Genomic DNA, 20,564 nt, shown 5'->3' with positions numbered 1-20,564 from the left:
CTGTTATATTATTTGATTCTCATTATTATTATGAAAATAAAATGTACCTGAGAGGGAGGAGGGCGATACCTAGAGTAACCGAGATCGGCCGCCACGGCAAGGACATCGGACATTCCACCAAGTAGCCTCGGAGGTTTTCTTCCCGCCAAATTATCAATATCACTTTCTTGAATCGACGCCATTCACGATTATAGATCAAATGAATCCGACTGGGTGTTGTGATTATTATGGTATTAATTTGTTGGTTTCATGGCCTGGAAAATTGAAAGTGTGGAGCGAACAAATGTTGAGAGAGTTGATAGGAAAAGAAGCTTGACCACACCATTCCATTCTATTCTATTATATTATATTCTAGCCATTTGAATTGTTTAAAGAGGTAATAATTGCGCAAATGGCTACGTGATTTCACCAAATTGCATGTTTGGTTTCCGAAAATAAAAAGTTGCAAAAATATTGTATATATTTGTGGTTTAACTACACAAATGGTCTATGTGGTTTGATCATATTGTATGTTTGGCATCTAGGAATAAAAAGCTGAAAACCGAGTCTGTATATTTTTGAACAGGTTGCATGTTTAGCTTCTCAGCGTTAATGCTCGTAAGTTTTTGGAGTTAAGTAACCTCACATGCATTTAATATAAGGGTATGTTTGTCATTTTATATTTTCTCTTATATTAATATCGATCCGGCAACCATCAGCGCTAGCCAACTTTAATCACTATAATCACAGGCCATCAATCTTCAACATCAAAGAATCAGAAATTTTAGCAACCATGTTTTCGGAGGTCTTTTAAGGTGGTTTCCACCTTCCTTTACACCTCTGATCTATAGCTAGTCATGATGGGGTTCGGTTATATAAAGCGCCGAGGGTTGGGTGGCTTAAGGGTTTTAAAAGAAAGAAGATGGAGAAGATGTGGTCATTTTTTTTTAAAAAAAAAAGGAAAAAAGAAAATAGGCAGACATTAACATGCAAAACCACATGGGCTATCCATGTAAATAACTACAAATGTGTGGACTATGTTTGAATTTTTCATTTTTGGGGTCAGAAATGCAACATAATCAGACCACATGAGTTTATATTCGTACAGAACAACCACAATTCAAAGGATTATTAACGATTAGTTCTTCATGTAAGTAACAAAAAATATGAATAAAAATAAACCTATGAATTTGTTACAGCATGGAGAGTAGTAGCTGCAGCAGAGTATGATGTAGTCGATATGTTTGTCATCTTGATCGAGTTCCCCTTTAGGATGTATAGTTAAGGATGGTGTTAGGGTTCTTGAGAGGAACATGGTTTTAGGAGAGAGGAGGCATACAAAATTGTTATGTGTGTGTGATTAGATTATGATATTAATATTTCTCTCTATTTATATACACCCAAGGGGAAACCCTTTATTAGTTAATTAAAGGTAATATGGCCTATCAACAATTACCAAACTAATATATAATAAAATATAATTAATATTTTGATCTATTATAATATAAATGATTATAATAGTCATATTTAAATATATATTTAATCTTACATTCTCCCACTTTGCTGAATGAGTATTAGATAAGCCCGATCAGGAGTTAACACTCATTTAGCTTTAAACTCAAAATGGAGCAGAGAAATACAGTCATTGAATTGAACATCAGCTCAAGACCCCCATTAATCATACTGCAGTCCTTATTTAAAACCTAAGTATTTATAATCAAAATTTTCAAGTAAGCCATTCAGAACATTTGATTTGTATAATAATTTGTCTATATGACATTATGCATGCAGAACATATTAAGAGACATACAAAATCAAAACTAGTGAGAAAACATTAATAGTTAATCATTATAGTACGATATGCAGTTGTGCATGATCATCAATAACCCCTCATGATTATAAGCGCTTTCATAATACTTACGGGTAGTAGACCTTTAGTTATAGGATCCTTAAGCATATCATGAATGTATTCGATACGAAAATTTAGTTTCCTCAATTCGTTCATAAACGAATAATTAATTTCATATCGAATTATAATGCAGCACATCTCGAACTGTTACTGTTTGAGAAAACATTGTAGCTGACTTTATAACAATAAATCTTCAATATATAATTTATATGGAGTTAATTTACTTATGAGTCCATTAATAAACTTTCAACAACATTTATTGTTAATTACATTGTGATTAATCAACATATTATATTATTATAACTCAGGTTGTTGTTATCAGTTCATTATGACTCCTCCATAAGATAGATTTATCTGCTGACATAAGAATGTGTCCCAAAATTACATTTTGTTATATTTGAATATAACAAAGTTTAGAGTAATCAACCGGTTTGAGTTCTCACTTTACTTTTAAATTATCTCAATTTGTTATGATACCTATCATGTAAGGGATATCTCTAAGATCTATCGTATCAAAGTATGTATGAGTAATGCTTTGACTTATGTAAAATATATTTGTCAAAAGAATGTCATCTATATAAGGGCAAGTTTGAGTTAACTGCTCTCATTTTAAGGTAGGTACATTAATCTACTTGGTTCTTGATGAAAATAATTGTATTAAGACTTCATCACATTATGATGTTTGCATTACCCATATATGAATTTATTGACTTATAGACTAAATGTTTTTTGACCTTCAGTTTATAACGTTCAGATTGTTTTATGAACATATAAATATGTAATCTAATTGTTATGGAAAGTTTCTTTAATGTTCATCTAAAGTAGCTTTTAAGTATTATAAGCTACTAGAAGAACAATGATCCTTAAAAAAATATTTTGTAATATAGGTAAGAAGATTATTTGATAATTGGTTTCTCCTTGAATATAACCTTTAACAATCAAGCGTTCTTCTTAGTATCTTAACTTTTTTTATTTGGGATTTAGTTTAGTTATGAACACTCTTAGGTGATTCAACCAAATCTAAAATGTTATTCTGACTTATGGAGTCAATTTTGCTAATAATAGTTTTATTTCATTCAGAAGATTTATTGATATTAATGGTTTAATTAGAAGGGGTAGGATCATTAAACTTTCCAACATTCGTTTCAACTTTAGTTAGGGAGGTTACATAATCATCAATGTCAGTAAGTTTTAAAACCTAGATGGCCTCCTAAGTTGATTATTGGGTAATTTTAAAAATCTTGGTTTTATGGATTAGCTCTTGATGAGGTTGCTATTATTTTCAGGATTCTAAGTGTGAAAGAGTTAATGCAGTATGATGTACAAGAGGTGTAATCGGAATTAAAATTAGAAGTAAAATTTAATGACTCTCTTCCCCCCGACTCCTGTACTTATGACAAGTCATTATAAGAACTTTGACTGCTCCACTGACCTTAGAAGCCTTTAGAAAATTTGCGTGCTAAAGGTCAATATTTAAAGACCAATATATTCTAATAGATAAACAAGTTAATGATGTAAGTCGTCATAGTTTCTCTAGTGAGGATTTTTTTGGTAAGAAATCGGAGTATGGCCACATTTAAGTAACAATGAAATTTTTGTAAGAGTAGTAGTAAATTCAAAAGAGATAAGTTTTGTTAGAATAGTGTTGTGATGGCGCAGTGTCTTTTACAAGAGGTTTAATTTAGATAATATCAAGTTTTCATTCCCCTATCTCTTGCAAATCTTGTTAGTTATGAATGAGACACTTAAGGCTCCCATTGATTTTTAATATCTCTAGAAAAATACAAGAGAAGTTTCAATGATGTGCGTGATGTGGGAATCTATCATATATATGTTAGACTTGATTTGATTTCATTAACGTCCAAATGTCATAATAAACTTTGGGACATATTTAGAAGAAATCGTATTAAGTATATATGAATGGATCTCTTTAAGACCATGAATCATAGAAGACAGATTAGATACAAGTAAATAACATTTTAAATGATAAAATAGTTATGTCTGAATATTCCGTTTGAATAAGTTCCACTGACGTAAGTGAAATATAACTTATGGTGGACCAATACTTATTTCTTAAGCCAATCAATGTTAAGGCACCTAACACATGATTTAAAATCACTAAGTATGAGATTATATGAAAAGTCACCCTCATCAATCATGTCATGATTTCTCATGAAATGTGGTTCCAATGGATGAATTTTTTAGGTCTCATTTGCCTTTTGTTAAATTTTTATTTGCATGATAACAAAAGTTGTGAAAGTATATAGTATCATATAGTTCTATTTTATAAATGTTTCAATCCAAGTATTGACAACAAAATAATATGAGAATTTAAGGTAATAGTGACTTTATGTTGGCTATGCAAACCCCATAACTGTCATAATGTAGCTTAAGTATTTATACTAAATTCTTATTAATCTCCAGAATATTTAAGGTATCATAAAGTGTAATTAAAAGACAGTTTATCATGGTTCTAATAACCTTAACATGTAAATTTGTCACTGACACTCGTGTTAGTTATTTGTTGATTTCGGGTAAACCTATAGAGCTAGACTCAACAAATCATGTGTTGATGGGAATATTAGGATTAGCATACTTAAATATCATTTATACAACTATCAGTTTTAGCCAGTTGTTCTTTTGAATTATGGATAGTCTTGTAATGCTTATGCCTAATCTAATGACATATATATGCAATGAGACTTCTCCTTAGAGAACTTAAAGCTAGAAGTAATACCTGTATTTTGTCTATGGACCTTAGAATTATCCTCTTTTAAGTTTTAGTTGTGTGAGTTGAATAACATCTTATTTCCAGTACCAGACATTTCTTTTCTTATACATATGTTGCTGATCAACACACTCATTTTCCTTTGGTACTTCTGAGTGTTATAGTTTATTCTTAAGGCACCAAATTGTACTATTGAAAATTTTGGTATGTAATGTACTATAAAATTGTACTTATTTTCATGTGTAAACCCTTAATTTTATGAGTCATGGTATTATACATTATGATGTATTCAGGGATACCATTTAACCTTATAGTTAGTATTTGGAAGGAATGCATGCATCTTATGAGTTATTTTGATTAGTCTTAGGAAAAACTAAATCAAGAATAACTCTAGTGATAACATTTATTTAAATTAGTTCTTGATTATCATTATCATTATCATAAGAGACATTATGATTGATTCATCCCATTTGTTATGCTCTAGCTTTTAATAGAATGATTGTTATTCGAAAGAGCAGTGGGATAATCATATCATGTCCTAATAGATAATTAAAACTGAGAAGAACTAAATGTTATTAAAATCTTTATGAGACAAAATTTAGTTGTGTTTTGAGATTAGAGTGGATGATTTGGATTAGATCGTTATTTATAGAAGAATGTTATAGTGAGTAATATTATGGGATATTAAAATAATACAGATTAAAATTTATGATCATTAGATTAATGAATGATCATTAATGTGAGAATCATTATATTTTATTGAAGATGTGATATGTCTATTATTAACATTAAACTAATAGACTATAATTAAAAGTTCTACTTAAAACAAAAAATAAATCACCCCTTTGGGCAGAATTAAAACCAATTTAAGTATGTGTGCAAAAAAATTGTAAGACATTACCTTTTGGTAGAAGTGAGACAATTATTTTAATTATGCACGGGCTTGTTTTGCTAGATAAAAGTGTAACACATCACCTTTGGGCAGAAGTGAGACATTTGTATCATGTAATGCAAAAACTAACAAAAGCTTTCAATTAGACTTAAATGATATGGTAAATGTAACACATCACCTTTGGGCAGAAATGATACATCAAAATTCACTCAAGGTAAGCTTTTTTTTAATGTTTTGTAAAATTTTATAAGATTTATTGTTTACAAAACATTTAATTAGAAACAGTTTATAGGAAAATTAGAGTTCTCGGTAAATTAGTTATTCTATACTTTTGAGTTCTTGTGAATTATGAGTTCTCGGGAATTTTAGTGAGCCCGACTTTTAGTGGGTTTTTGGGATTATGAGAGTTTTCGGATTTTATAAGGTTATTGAGATTTTGGTAAACCAAAACCATTATAGAAAAAAAGCTGAAATTTAATTTTAAATCCTTAACCCATAAACTATTTTTAACTCATAAATTATTTTATCACATCAATTATTTTTAAATCCCATAAACTAATTTATAATAAAGATGGAATTCAAATTTTAATGGATTATCTTGTTTTCAAATTTAAAAGATGTAATTATAATTATCCAAGATTTTGAAATCTTTTATTGATAAAACTATATCATGTTTCAAAAATTTTAATAGATAAAAATCAATCAAAATTGGAAACAACATATTTTGATTCCTACGATTCACCAAAAATAAGGACGATTCTTCGGTTTTTATGATGAACATGAAGAACATCTTCGAAGAATCTTTAATTAGTTTTCTCTGGAATCGAAATCTTAATCATATTTTTAACAGATTTCGAATATATTAGAGTTTTAAATATGAAATTTAGCAATTATAACCAGTTTTCTTAACAAAACATGAAAGCTGAAAAAATTAGGGTTTAATCAAAATTCATGGTTTTCGTTTTTAATTCCAGATTTAGGAAAAACATTAATAATTAATTAATCAATATCGCTCTGATACCACATGTTGATGAGTTCTTCATGTAAGTAATAGAAAAAATGAATAAAAATAAACCTATGAACCTGTTACAGCATGTAGAGTAGTAACCGCATCAGAGTATGATGTAGTCGACATGTTTGTCATCTTTATCGAGTTCCCCTTATGATGTATAGTTAAGGATGGTGTTAGGGTTCTTGAGAGGAACCTAGTTTTATAAGAGAGGAGGCACACAAAATTGTTATGTATACGTGATTAGGTTATGATGTTAATATTTATCTCTCTTTATATACACCGAAGGAAAAACCTTTTATAAGCTAATTAAAGGCAATATGCACATCAACAATTACCAAACTGATCTTTACTTCATTTATAAGCAGCCTTTCAACTTCCGGTAATTTCTCTCATGAGACGCCTGAGTATTAAATGTTCATAAAGGGCTCCGGCAACCATCCGGCAATGTTACATTTTCACTTTACTTGGCTTCATCCTTGATGATTCCAATATGATATTAGCAAATTCGTATTCAATGTGTTACAATAACCAATGCGTTTCAACCCATCTATATTCTAGTGGCTATCAATGGGGACCTTCATGATATCAACACGAACACCTATTCAATTAATGAGCAATCAAAGCTAATCAGTTTCAACAACTCACCCTGCGCGTATATTATGTTCTCTAGACGAACGATTACTCTTGTTATTGAATCTCAGTTCACCCATTCGATTTGCCACCGTTTATGTGCTCTTATTTTTTGTTTTATGCGACTGTATTTTCATGTATTCCTAATTGATTCATGTAGTCATATTTGTAATTGATTCATGTATTTCCTATTGAATCGATGTGAACCATTACAGATGAATGGGGGATTTGCAATTTGATTGTATTAAATGCTACTATTTGAATCGGTAAATTAAGGAGAAGAAACATATAGTCAAGGAGTTCAAGCATGGAAGATTAGGGATTTCACCCTCAGTGACACTTGTGGTGGTCAGTAAGGTCAAAGTTGGGGATCCTGTTTTCTGTTTGGTGCTTACCAGGTTTTTCATATTAAAATACATTGTTAGGGTAGCCTGGGTATATATTGCCATAATGTAGTTATGTTTCATACTTGCATAACCTAATTTGTTCATTTTTATTGACATTGTTATAATTATAAATGTTTATAATTGATATTAATAATATATATAGGTTTTTCCAACCATAAAAGCTTATGTAAAGCTCCAATTAAGGAGTGCCATTGGTGCTAGATATTGTCTCTACATACAGAGCTATAACGTATGCAAACAAGCGTGTTCGGGGGATCAAAAGGGCTTTGAGTTACAGAAGGCAGTTAGGGTGAAGCATTTGATGAGCTTGGCATGCATTTTCTTTTAACTTCTAATCCTGCAATTCAGGTACATTATCTATCCTCCCGTAACTTATCATGTGGTTTTTGTTTTCAAATTGTCTTAGTAATCAATATATTATGTATTATAATGACAAGTATTTTCATTTAAGGTTAAGTTTGAGTTTGACCTCTTTTGACCGGTTACTAAATTTTGAACTTGAAATCACATTTTATACTTTGTATATATTTGATCATTTGAAGCAAAAACTTTAAGATGGGAAACTAAAAAAAACAGGAAATGAGGCTTCACCAAGTCACTTTCAGCTTTCATGAATTAGACATTTTGATTATTCTACATGATCTGTCGAACTTCAAACAAGGATTATGCACTTTCCAAGAAATAGACTTGGAATTATATATTTGAAAATTGATTTGAATTATATATTTATGTTAAATTTCTATAGCATCGGTTATAGTTGGAGAAATGCTAACTTCATATTGCTGTGCTAATTGTTACATTTTATAAATGTAATTTGTATGCTTTATGGATGGTTATTATTGGTCACATTCTCTAACAAATTACTTTGTTGCATTTTTAAAGGGTCTCTTTGGAGTTGCATGTGAAAGGATTTATCGGTTTTATGAGCGTAGATTTGGTGGTCTTTGGTGTGAGAGTCCCTTTTTGTTTCCGCTTATTTGAGATGGAATTTTTTAACGAATTTGTTTTTGAATGGGTGGATTCGGATTTTTTTAATGGGTCAATTGTGTAAAATGAACAATGTACTTAACTCATGTTTTTCCCACCTCACTTAACACTAGGGGTGTAAACGAGCCAAGCCATAAATTTATTAACCGCTTGATTACAATGGCTTTATTTGGAATGCCAACCTTATTTTAGTCTATATGTTTTTATTCTTTAAAGTGACATCATAAATCATTTTGTTTGCTTAAAACTGTTTAAAACAATATCCCAAAACAGTAACTTTTTTCATATATGCAAAAGATTTCTACCATTACAATTTTGGTGATACCTGCATATTTTGTTCAACCATTAAGAGGCTCATATGTGATAAGGCAAATGTATAATGGCTTTATAGTATTCCGGCTTCAAAGGACTTCCAACAAGCTCCAGAAAGAGGTGTCATTAGTGGTAGATTATTCGTATACGACAGGTAAATAAACATTTCACAATAAACTGACAAAACACTACGTACAAACTACAAAGCGAATAATATTATGTTAATGTTGACTTCGGTTCATTAGCGATGAACAAACACTCGCAAATGGTGCTTATATTGAACTAGCTGCACCAGGAGACCCCGGATCACGTGAACGCGAAAACAAGGTGATCTTTGTTTGCGAGTAAGGAGATCTTTGCTAAGTTGCAACGTTCTAATATGAAATTATTCAATGTTAACACATTTTTATCTACAGGGCTATCAGTTTTGGAGTAAAACAGATGAACAAGGCCATTTTTTTGATCAAACATATTTTGCCAGGAACATATGCTTGGGTCCAAGGTTTCATAGGAGATTACAAAAACCCGGCAACTATTATCATCACATCAGGTCTTCAATCAAAACATCTGTTAAGTAATATATAATTAATCTGATAAGGGCAATAAAAATAATATATCTACTATATTAAAATTATAGTCTATTCTATATATAAATCAATTTAAATGTGTTATTTACCTTCATTTGTTGCTGGCAGGTTGTGATATCGATGTTGGTGATGTTGTTTACGAGCCTCGTAGAGACAACCCGACATTATGGGAGATTGGGATACCTGACCTGACCCTCTCTACGGAAGAATTCTGCATTCCTGATTCTGAACCAATATATACCAACTAATTTCTTGTCAATGATCCTAACAAGTGACTTTTATTGCAATATTGGATTTTCCAAAAACAAAAAATGAAAGATAAAGAAGGAACTCAGAATCTGTTACCTCAGGTTTAGACAACACGGATTATGGGAAAAGTATGCTACACTATACCTGGATAGTGATTTGGTTCATGATCGGGGAAAGTGATTATAGAAAAGATTGGTTCTTTGCCCATGTAACACGGACACACGGTATGTATATTGGCATTGTAGCATATATTCAAGCTTAACAATGTGAACTAGGATGGAAGTTATAAACTAAGATTGGCTCTAGCATCAACACAAGAATCAGATCTGCAGGTATTAATTTTAAGTCATTAATTACTCTATTAGACTAGATAATCTGATAAGAGTCTCATATTAAACTATTTCACCAATACACTTATATGTAATTTAAGGTGCATAACTAATTTTTCTTCATGGATGGTTTAAACCCATAAAATGAGTGTTTTTTAATACATGAACGGCCTGCCTACAATTTTTTGAAATCATTTAATAGATTTAGAGGAATAAATGTAAGGATTTTAATATAAAGAAGCATTTAGAGTAACAAACTAAATTTTCTATGCCATGTTGTGAATGGTTTGAGATATTTTGAAAAAATTATTACATGTCCATTTTGATCATTTAGAAAATTAATGCTAATTAGTCCATTTAGTAGACTAAAATGGTTGTGTACGTGAGTCTCCCTATTTTATATCCTAAAGTGTGTACAGTTAGTTAAATGGTTTCCTTCAACTTGTAGTTTTGTTTAAATGTTAATTAAGTTAATAAATGATTTTGAAGAATTTAGTTGTATCTGATTTTTAATATATTTAGTCCTTGGGATTAATATCAACATCAGTATAATTCTAAGTTTCTAATACAAATAATTAGCTTTAAACAAATACATGTTCAAATATACATAGCATGTACACTACCCTCAACTGATATGAAGAATGTAACTGGATTTTGATAATTAGGTTCAAGTTAACGATCCGAAGAGCGATTTGTCTATATTTTCGACTGGAATCATTGGAGGAGAAAATGCACTTGCAAGACATGGAATTCATGGGTTGAGTTAGTTGTTTAACATACAATTCAATCTGGTTGTATCCAACATAAGTAGTTGTAGTAATATATTTTAGTGTGTGATTGTTTGTTAACCATATTGGGTTTGGTTTGAATTCTGGTTTTAATTTTATGGTAAATTTAGGTTCAGTTATATGCGGTTTAGTTCGGTTGGATGAAATCCAATATATAAAAAGTCTTAGAATAAAGTATTTATATTCGGTTTTGGTCCATTTCGAGACTAGCCCACCACCCCACCCTATATTGACTTGGTATTCCAATTTGATTTTCCAGCAATTACACATTCTGTTTGGTCTGATTTTAACCTGACTCAAGTACGCACACACATTTGTATGTATGAAAATCATGTTCTGTTTGGAGAGTTTAAGATCGATTTGTTTAGTGTCATTTAGGTGCGGGCATAATCAAGCTCTACTAATGAAGCTTGAGTTTATGACATGTCTTAATTACGTTATATTAAACAATTGCTTACTTTTAACACACACATTCAAAAATGATTCCTTGAAACACACCCATAAGAAGAAAAAAAAATGTTATCTATACGTGCCATAAGAAAACAAAAACTATCCTTATAAACTGTAATGATCAATTTTATGATGTTCGAAGGAATGAAATACGACACTCCCATTTTGCACGAGTTTTGCACGGTGTCAGCTATATGTGTATAATCTTCGTGAGAGTACCCATGTTTTCACGAAACACAGTGTAACCCCCGCACAAAAAACATCCAATAAACCATATGCACACGCGACAACAAGCTGACATTCACAATGATAACCCATTACACACCACACCAAACACTACAAACCAATACGAAGGGATAATTTGTGCGAACCCGCTGCAACGCGCGGGCACTAATGCTAGTATATAATAAGGTATAATTAATATTTTGATCTATTATAATATAAATGATTATAATGGTCATATATAAATATATATTTAATCTTACAATTAGTATATATAAAATTTGAGAAGCTTGGTGTCGCAAGATCTAAATTGATCCACGTGACGACACCAACTTCTTCTGACACAAAATCCATTTTTCCCCCTAATTTCAGCTTCAATATTGTAAGAACGTAAACGAAACCAACCCAATTTGGATCGACTCTGCGTTGTGATACCATGGTTTTACTTGACGTTTTTGTTGTACAAATGTAACAAACATCACCGGTCCACGTGACATCACTAGCTTATGACGCGTTATACAGTATTTTGATTATTTTTTAGTTTATTATCCTAATGAAAGTAATCGAATCGACCTAATTTGCGTCTACTCACTGCCGTAACGCCCGGGTACCGACTGATGTTTTCTTTTTAGTCTTGTGTCGTAACGAACGTAACCGGAATTGACCCAATTCGCGTCTACTTGCTGTTGTAACGCCCGAGTTTACCAACCAATAAACATTAATTCTTTTGGTTTAATAATTTGTGCGAGTATTCTGGGCATTTGCTAATTTTATCTTTAAGTTTAGTGTCAGTTTCATAACGAAACTAACCGATATCAACTAAATTCATGTCATTCTTAACATAAGTTATATTTGTTTTTTTTTTGTTAATATGTTAAGTTTTTATATTATAAGTTATACCGGTGTAACTACAGTTTTCTAAGTTGACAAATTAGTGTTTTTAGTTTAGTGTCGATATTATAACGAATTTCTATCAACTAAATGCATGTTAATGTACTACCACATCCCGACAGGTACAAACCTAGTTATATTACAAATTTGAATTTTGACGCTTGTCAAATATAACATATTTTTTTTGAAAACTATTTTCTATTATTTAATATGTTTTTAAACTTGAATAAATGACATGATATACTGGTGAGCAAATTCAGTATCGATATGGTACCGTCGGTATCGAATCAGTACCAAAGTTTTTGAGTTTCGGGATCGGTACAGCACCGGTATTTCCCGAATTTTTATCTTCAATACAGTTACTGTCCTGGTACCAAGAATTTGTGACTTTCGGGATCGGTATTTTCGGTACCGGTACAATACCGCGCTCATTCCTAGATAAACTTGATGGATAGCATAATCCATAATACTGTGTTGACATGACACACGGTTACAACATTCCCTAAACACCCACACGAATTTCATTTGGCATATCATTATGTGTATCCATGTGATTGTCTTCAAAATCAGGAAGCTCATATTCTTCTAATGGTCATTATTGTCGACATTCATCAGCATGTCATTGAATCCCTGATAAACACCGACATTGTATCACTCCGCTGATGGGTGGGTATTACCTCTTCTTAGATTCGTCTTCGGTATTTAAGTGTCTTCTATCTACAATCTTCAAAGTTATCAAAGCCACTAAGGGTGTGTGTGGTGCGGTTCGGTGCGGTTTTATGCTAAAACCAATCTGAAAACCAAAACGTCGGTTTTTAGATTTTTTTGAAACCGTTCGGTTTCGCTCTTTTCTGTTTTCGTTTTGGTTTCGGTTCGGTATCAGTTTTTTTGGCTTTGCCATTTTACCTTGAAAACTTTAGGCCGAAAAAAAGTTGACAAAAAATAATAAATTTAGGTACAAACAGTTTTGTTAATTGTAAAATAGTAGACTATTATAGTTTGACTAAAAATCATCATCATCATACTCGGTATATCCCACCAATAACAAAGCTATGGTAGAATTGAGGAGGGTAAGATGTAGATAACCTCACATCTACCCCGTAGGTATATAGAGACTGCTTCCGGTGAGACCCTCGGCTCGATAGTTGTTTTGCATTAAGCCTTGGACATAAAGCGCATAACACTCAATCATCGGGACACTAGTCGATTGGTGCATGTACCCTTGTCTTTCGGCTATCAACGCCACCACATGATGCCTGATTAACCATCCGTCACTTTTAACTTTATTTTCACGAGATTAGAAAAATAACATCAAAATTAGTGCAATTTCACTTTTTCCCACCTGAGGGTTTGAGTTAAATATATATTAAGTTCTTATAAATTACTTAATATAAAATATAAATAAACAAAATTTTAGGAATTCGGTTCGGTTTTTTCAGTTTTATTACATGCTAAACCAAAACCGAACCGTTAATTTGGTTTTTACAAAGACATAAAACAAAACCGACAGTTTTTGTTACAGTTCGATTTTACGGTTTGGATTTTTCGGTTTTTCGATTTCGGATCGGTTTTTTCGGTTTTTTGCACATCCCTTAAAAGCCACCATTATCATGAAAAACATCATCTTCATGACGTACATCATTATGTTGTAGAAACGAGAAATATTCCGGGTTGGTATATGTTGAAAATAAACTTTAGGAAACCATCGTAGAAGATCTACGCAACATGTATATTGGAGTGGAATAATTTGCTTCAACTTGACATGAACTTTATGTTAAGCTAAAAACGTTTTCACAAGTGGATCACAAACCAGAACACGAACTCAGATTCAGAACCTGCAGTACCTTCTCGACTAACAAAAACGAAAAACAAGTTAACAAGGCAGCAAGTTTATTAATTGAACACACCAAATTAACCAACGCACGGTTCTTGTATTATTGATAAAAAGAACAAACTGAAAAACCTCAACAATACATCGATGATGATGGGTATATTTATAACCATTAGTTCTAATCCTATCATATATCAAATACAAAATTTGAATTAAACACAAATAGGATTAAAATAGATAAGACTAACTTATTAAGATAAGACTAACTTATCTATAATAATAAACGAATTATTATTATATTAAATCTCCTCCAAGCCACCCCATGAGATTTACCGAACCACCCTTTATAATATCGCAACGTTTAATACTCCCTCTCGATATTAGCTTCCACCATGCCAATATCGCTGCAAAACTTCATAACCTTTTCTTGAGACAAACTCTTGGTAAACATATCTGCAACTTGTTCCATCGTGTTGACATATTTGAAGTCGATCTCTCCTTGCTAACACTTTCTCACGAATAAGTGATAGTGAATTTCAATATGTTTCGTTCGAGCATGAAATGTAGGATTTTAGCTAACATAATCGAGGATATATTATCTCCAAACAACGTTACCTTAGCACTCGTCTTTTGATTTAACTCCTTCATGAGTTGTACTAACCAAGTACTTTCCTGAGCAGCCATCGCGGCTGCACGGTATTCAGCTTCGGTGGTAGACAACGAGACAGTACACCAAGCTACAGCTCCACCTCCCATAACGAACACATACCCAGTCGTCGAACGTCGGGTAGACACGTCTCTAGCATAGTCGGCATCATAGTAGCCAATTATATTCAAACTCGACTCCCTCTTAAACTTTACACCATAAGTCGGAGTAGTTTTAACATACCTCAACACTCGATGAATAGCATCTAAATGAGGTTTCAAAGGCTTTTGCATGAATCGACTATGCACACCTACCGCATATGTGATATCGGGCCTCGTTAGCGTAAGATAAATAAGACTTCCTACAAGCCTTCGGTACATAGTTGCATCATTTAACTCACTTCCTTTATCAACTTGCAGCTGCAAATTTACATCCATAGGTGTAACAGTGGGTTTTGAACATTCTAAACCAAATCTTACTAAAATATCCACCACATACTTATGTTGGTGCAGAATAATGCCATCATTTCATATTTTAACTCTAGACCCAAAAAATGGCTCAACCGACCCAGATCCTTCATCCGAAACCGAGTATTCAGATTCACTTTTAGTTGACTTATAACACGAACTAAGTCACCTATTATGATTAAATCATCTACATACACCAACACCAACGCAACCTGTTCGCCTTCGGCTCGAACAAACAAACTCGTGTCGGATAGAGTTGGTACAAAACCATTTGCCTCTAAGAACTCACCAATCTTCCCGAACCAAGCTCGCGGTGATTGTTTTAGCCCATACAACGCCTTCTTTAATTTGCAAACATGACTTGGAAATTCTGCGTTTACGAACCCATTCGGCTGCTCCATATAAATTACCCGATCAAGATCACCATATGAAAACGCATTGCTTACGTCCATCTGCCACAAATCCCATTGCTTACTCGCGGCTATGGCTAGAACAACTCGAACAGAGGCGAGCTTCGCTACGGGACTAAATGTCTCCTCATAATCGATTCCGAACTCCTGAGAAAACCCCCGAGCAACCAAGCGGGCCTTGTACCGCTCTATTGATCCGTCGGCCTTTCGCTTAATCTTAAAAACCCATTTGCAAGTAACCGGTTTAACTCCATCCGGTTGAGGGGTTAATTCCCATGTTTCATTTTCGCGTAACGCACCCAGTTCATATTCCATTGCACGAATCCAGTTCTGATCGGTTAAGGCTTCTTGAACAGATTCTGGTTCTCTTTCGACAATTTCAGTAATAGCCACATTTGCATAGTTTGGGTTAGGCCTTTTTATTCTTTCCGATCGACGAACTGTAGATGGGCCCGTTTCGGTATTATCTGCTGCATTTTGACCAAGTTGCTGGCTCGGGGACAGACCCGTTTGCCAGGCTGATCGTTTCAGAGATGACTGTTTAGAGGCTTCGACTGTTCTCTCGTCCACTTCTAACTCGTCTTCGATTTCTTCCAATCTTAACGAAACTCGTTCATCCAATTCTTTCTTTAAGTTATTTGAATCTGGTAGTTTTTCATATTTAGTTTACCACCATGAAGACGCTTCGTCAAAAATTACGTTTCGGGACACGTAGCACTTCCCAGTTACCGGTTCGCAACAACGCCACCCTTTCTTTTCGTTATCATACCCAACAAATATGCATCGAACAACTTTCTTTTCCAACTTGTGTCTTAAATGGCTCGGGATGAACACGTATTACACGCATCCAAAAACTCTAAAATGACTAACATTCGGCTTGATCTTGAACAATCTTTCAAATGGTGACTCATAATCCATACCTTGTTGTGGCAAACGGTTACTCACGTACGTAGCCGTTTTCATACCTTCAGCCCAAAATCTTCCGGGAACATTCTTGTCATGCATCATACTTCCACACAACTCTGTTAGGTGACGGTTTTTCCTTTCAGAAACGCCTTTTTGTTGAGGCGTATTTGAACACGTAAATTGGCGCTTTATTTTGTGTTCTTTCAAATAATCGGAGAACTCTTTCGATGTATACTCCCCACCATTGTCAAATCTTAGACACACGATCGAACACTTGGTTTCTCGTCGGCTTCAAATTTAAATTCTTTGAAACATTCATACGCCACCGACTTTTCCTTCATAAAGTTAGTCCACTAATATCTTGAAAAATCATCAATAAACGTAATCATATACCGTTTACCCCCGATTGACGATTGTTTGACGGCACCGAACACATCAGTGTGAACCAACTCGAGAGGCACGGTTGAACGGTGCTGTGAGCTTCCGTATGGTAGTTCATGTGCCTTCCCATATTGGCACCCGCTACACACTACATCGAGATTAACGTCTAGATTAGGCAAACCAATTGTCAATTGTTTCGTCACCATGAGTTTTAACTTGTCATAGCCCACGTGGCTTAACCTTTGATGCCAAAGAGTTGAGTTATGATTGGTCTTCGTCTTTTCTACGAAGGCGGTTCCGGCTGACAACACGTAAACAGACTCGTTCTTTTTCCCGCGCACCACAGGTTGTGATTTTGTCTCAAACTCATTGAAAATCATCACTTCTTTTGGCCCGAATAGAACATACCTTCCGGTGTCAGTAATTTGAGGAACTGACAGCAAATTCTTTTTCATTCCCGGAACATGGAACACATCCTTTAAAGGCAACTCATTTCCCCTGACTCCCGGGAACAATTCCGCTTCTCCGGTGTGCTCGATCTTGTGTCGAGAGTTGTCAGCTATTACGACAACTTGGTTACCTCTATACTTTACCGGGTCTTTTAATCGAGACACATCACTGGTCATATGGTTACTACATCCGGAATCGACAATCCAATCTTGGATTCGATTATTCACTAACACGGTAGTTGCCACCATGGCTTGCGCCACTTCAACACTTTCTGTTTGCACAAAGTGAGCTTCAGCATCCCAGGTTGGTTCGACCCTCGGTTCGGCTGCTGCCACGTTTCCTTCTTCCTGTGGCTTCGATGGACAGTCTCGGGCAATGTGGCCTCGACGACCACAATTGTAACATTTAAATGTGGGTTTCTTCTTATACCCACCTGTTTGTTTTCTATCACTGTTCCACTCCTTTTGTTCCCGACTTTTACTTCCACCCGCCCTGTGTTCATCCGAGCCTTTCGATCGATTCCCAAAGTTTCGTTTACCATTGTACTTTGACTTTCCTTTTGCTGCATATACTGCATCAGATTCTTGTTTCACCGACCCCGACATCGACACTCCAGTCATCTGTTTAGCAAGTGCTTCTTGACTCGCAAGAAGATTCTCGAACTCGCCTAAAGTGGGTTGGGTTGGCCACCCTTGAACGGCTGCTACAAAGTTGTGAAACTCCGGTTTCAATCCATGCACAATAATCCGTCTCATCCGAGACTCGAAAATTAGAGATTGCGGATCGAGATCACCAATCTCTCGTCACAGAGACTTAACTTTGTGAAAATATTATGGTATGGTTAGTTCTTTCTGAGTTACTGACAACAACTCGTTTTCCAACAATTGGAGTTTAGCATCGTTTTTCTTAGAAAACAATGACGCCAACGCACCCCATGCTTGTTTCGGTGTTTCAAGATCCCTTATATGTTCCAAGAGCTCATCCTCAACTGTTGTTTTCAGAGTGAACATAACTTTACCCTTCTTAACTCTCCACTTGTGAACATCACCATTCGTATCGACCCGTGGTTCGGCGGTACTATTTCCGTTTATGACTTCCCAAAGATCTTGCCCCTGTAGGTACGAAACCACACATGTTGACCACGTGTTGTAGTTGTTGTTGTTCAGTTTCCTTAACGCAGCGGACGCTTGAAATTGTGCCATAACGAACAGTCACAATTCTGGTTCTCACACTTTGATTCTTCGATCTACAACCCGGTCGATCACCTGAAAGTAACCGTCCGTGAACAGAGTTCTTGGCTGGACTTCGACCGATCAAATCAACAACGAACAAACATTTGTGAGCCTGTCGCTCTGATACCACTTGTTAAACTAAAAACGTTTTCACAGTGGATCACAAACCAAAACACGAACTCAGATTCAGAACTTGCAGTACCTTCTCGACTAACAGAAACGAAAAACAAGTTAACAAGGCTGCAAGTTTATTAATTGAACACACCAAATTAACCAACGCACGGTTCTTGTATTATTGATAAAAAGAACAAACCGAAAAACCTCAACAATACATCGATGATGATGATGGGTATATTTATAACCATCAGTTCTAATCCTATCATATATCAAATACAAAATTTGAATTAAACACAAATAGGATTAAAATAGATAAGACTAACTTATTAAGATAAGACTAACTTATCTATAATAATAAACGAATTATTATTATATTAAATCTCCTCCAAGCCACCCCATGAAATTTATCGAACCACCCTTTATAATATCGCAACGTTTAATACTTTACCCCGAACATTGGGTTCTTAGCTTGGCTAATTAATACAAAATAGATAAGCTGTTGTCATAAATGGTAGGTAGATGATTCTATATCCCATCAATGGTAGATGATTCTATATCCCTTTGAAATGTGAAAAAATATCAAATGTGAAGTAAATAATTCTTTATGAACTTGAGCATAGTTGCAAACTATGTCAAGAGTTCTTTGTATGTCATTCGATGTTGGATAATAGATGAAGATGATAGAGTGGATTTATTACAAGTAATAACTTTGTTGGAATATGAAATTTTACTTCCTCAAAATAATTTTGCAAGGAAAAATGGGATTGAACTCATAATATTGATGCCACCTAAGGCTTGAATTAAAAAAAAATATAATCATATGCTTGTGAAGTTTTAAAGGAACATGTTAGGAGAAAACACAATATTTGTTGTTTTTTTTTGTTCTGATAATAATTTTCGTCCAAAGAATAACTCCATCTATAGATATGTGATACAAAACATTTAGGGGGAAATTTTAAAATAATCATTTTGACCAAACTTTTTCAATTCCAGCACAAGACCAAAATTAATTTCCAAAATAGCCACATTATTCTGTTGAATCCGACCGGAACATTACCTGATCCGACGGAATTTGTAGCCTATCACGATGCATCACATTGCCTGATGTTCAGTCGGATCCGACGTTTTATGGTTTTGGCCGATCGATTAGCCGGACGAACTGTCAGAGGAAAAGACAGTCGGATACGATGGTTCAGTTCATGCTTCCGTCGGATCCAACTGTTTAATTTGTCCGACGAACCCTAGATTTTTCAATTCAAGAGGTTTTGATTTTGAGTTCTAGAGTGAAATTGAACACAATGGTTGTGTTCTCGAAAAACTAAGCGATTTTCACTATTGATTTGCTTGATTTTATGAAGAAATAAGAAAGATGGATATGGAGATTGGTTATAGAGGTTTAGGGTTTAAGAAGTAGAAGATGAATAATTCAGTTGGACCCATTACAGTTCAGCTGGATCCGACGGAATTTTAAGAAATTTCGTCAGATCCATTCAAACGTTAACACGTGACGTGATTTTAAAGCTTCAAAAATTCAGTCGGATTATAAATAATTTTAGTCGAATTTGACATAATATTTTGACAAGTTTGAGTATTTTATTTGGTCTTGGCTATTTGTAAAAAACAATGATAAAAAATAACTATATTGAGAATTTTTCCTAACATTTAACTTACTCCTTGCAAGCATTAATTATGATCTTTCCGATCACTCACTATATTTACTTGTTCATTAAAAACTCAAATTACAGCCACACA

At 33.9% G+C, this 20,564-nt stretch overlaps 1 pseudogene; it reads left to right on the top strand.

The window, feature by feature from the left end:
- The first annotated feature begins 8,382 nt into the window (after window positions 1–8,382).
- LOC143618237 (uncharacterized) lies at window positions 8,383–10,940 on the top strand (annotated as a pseudogene).
- Window positions 10,941–20,564: the final 9,624 nt, after the last annotated feature.

The sequence above is a fragment of the Bidens hawaiensis genome, unplaced genomic scaffold (genome assembly GCF_021521415.1).
Source record: "Bidens hawaiensis isolate Kalapana, Puna unplaced genomic scaffold, B.hawaiensis_p1.1 tig00066099_1, whole genome shotgun sequence".
In the NCBI taxonomy this organism is placed as follows: Eukaryota; Viridiplantae; Streptophyta; class Magnoliopsida; order Asterales; family Asteraceae; genus Bidens; species Bidens hawaiensis.
This window is presented reverse-complemented; position numbering and strand designations above follow the sequence as displayed.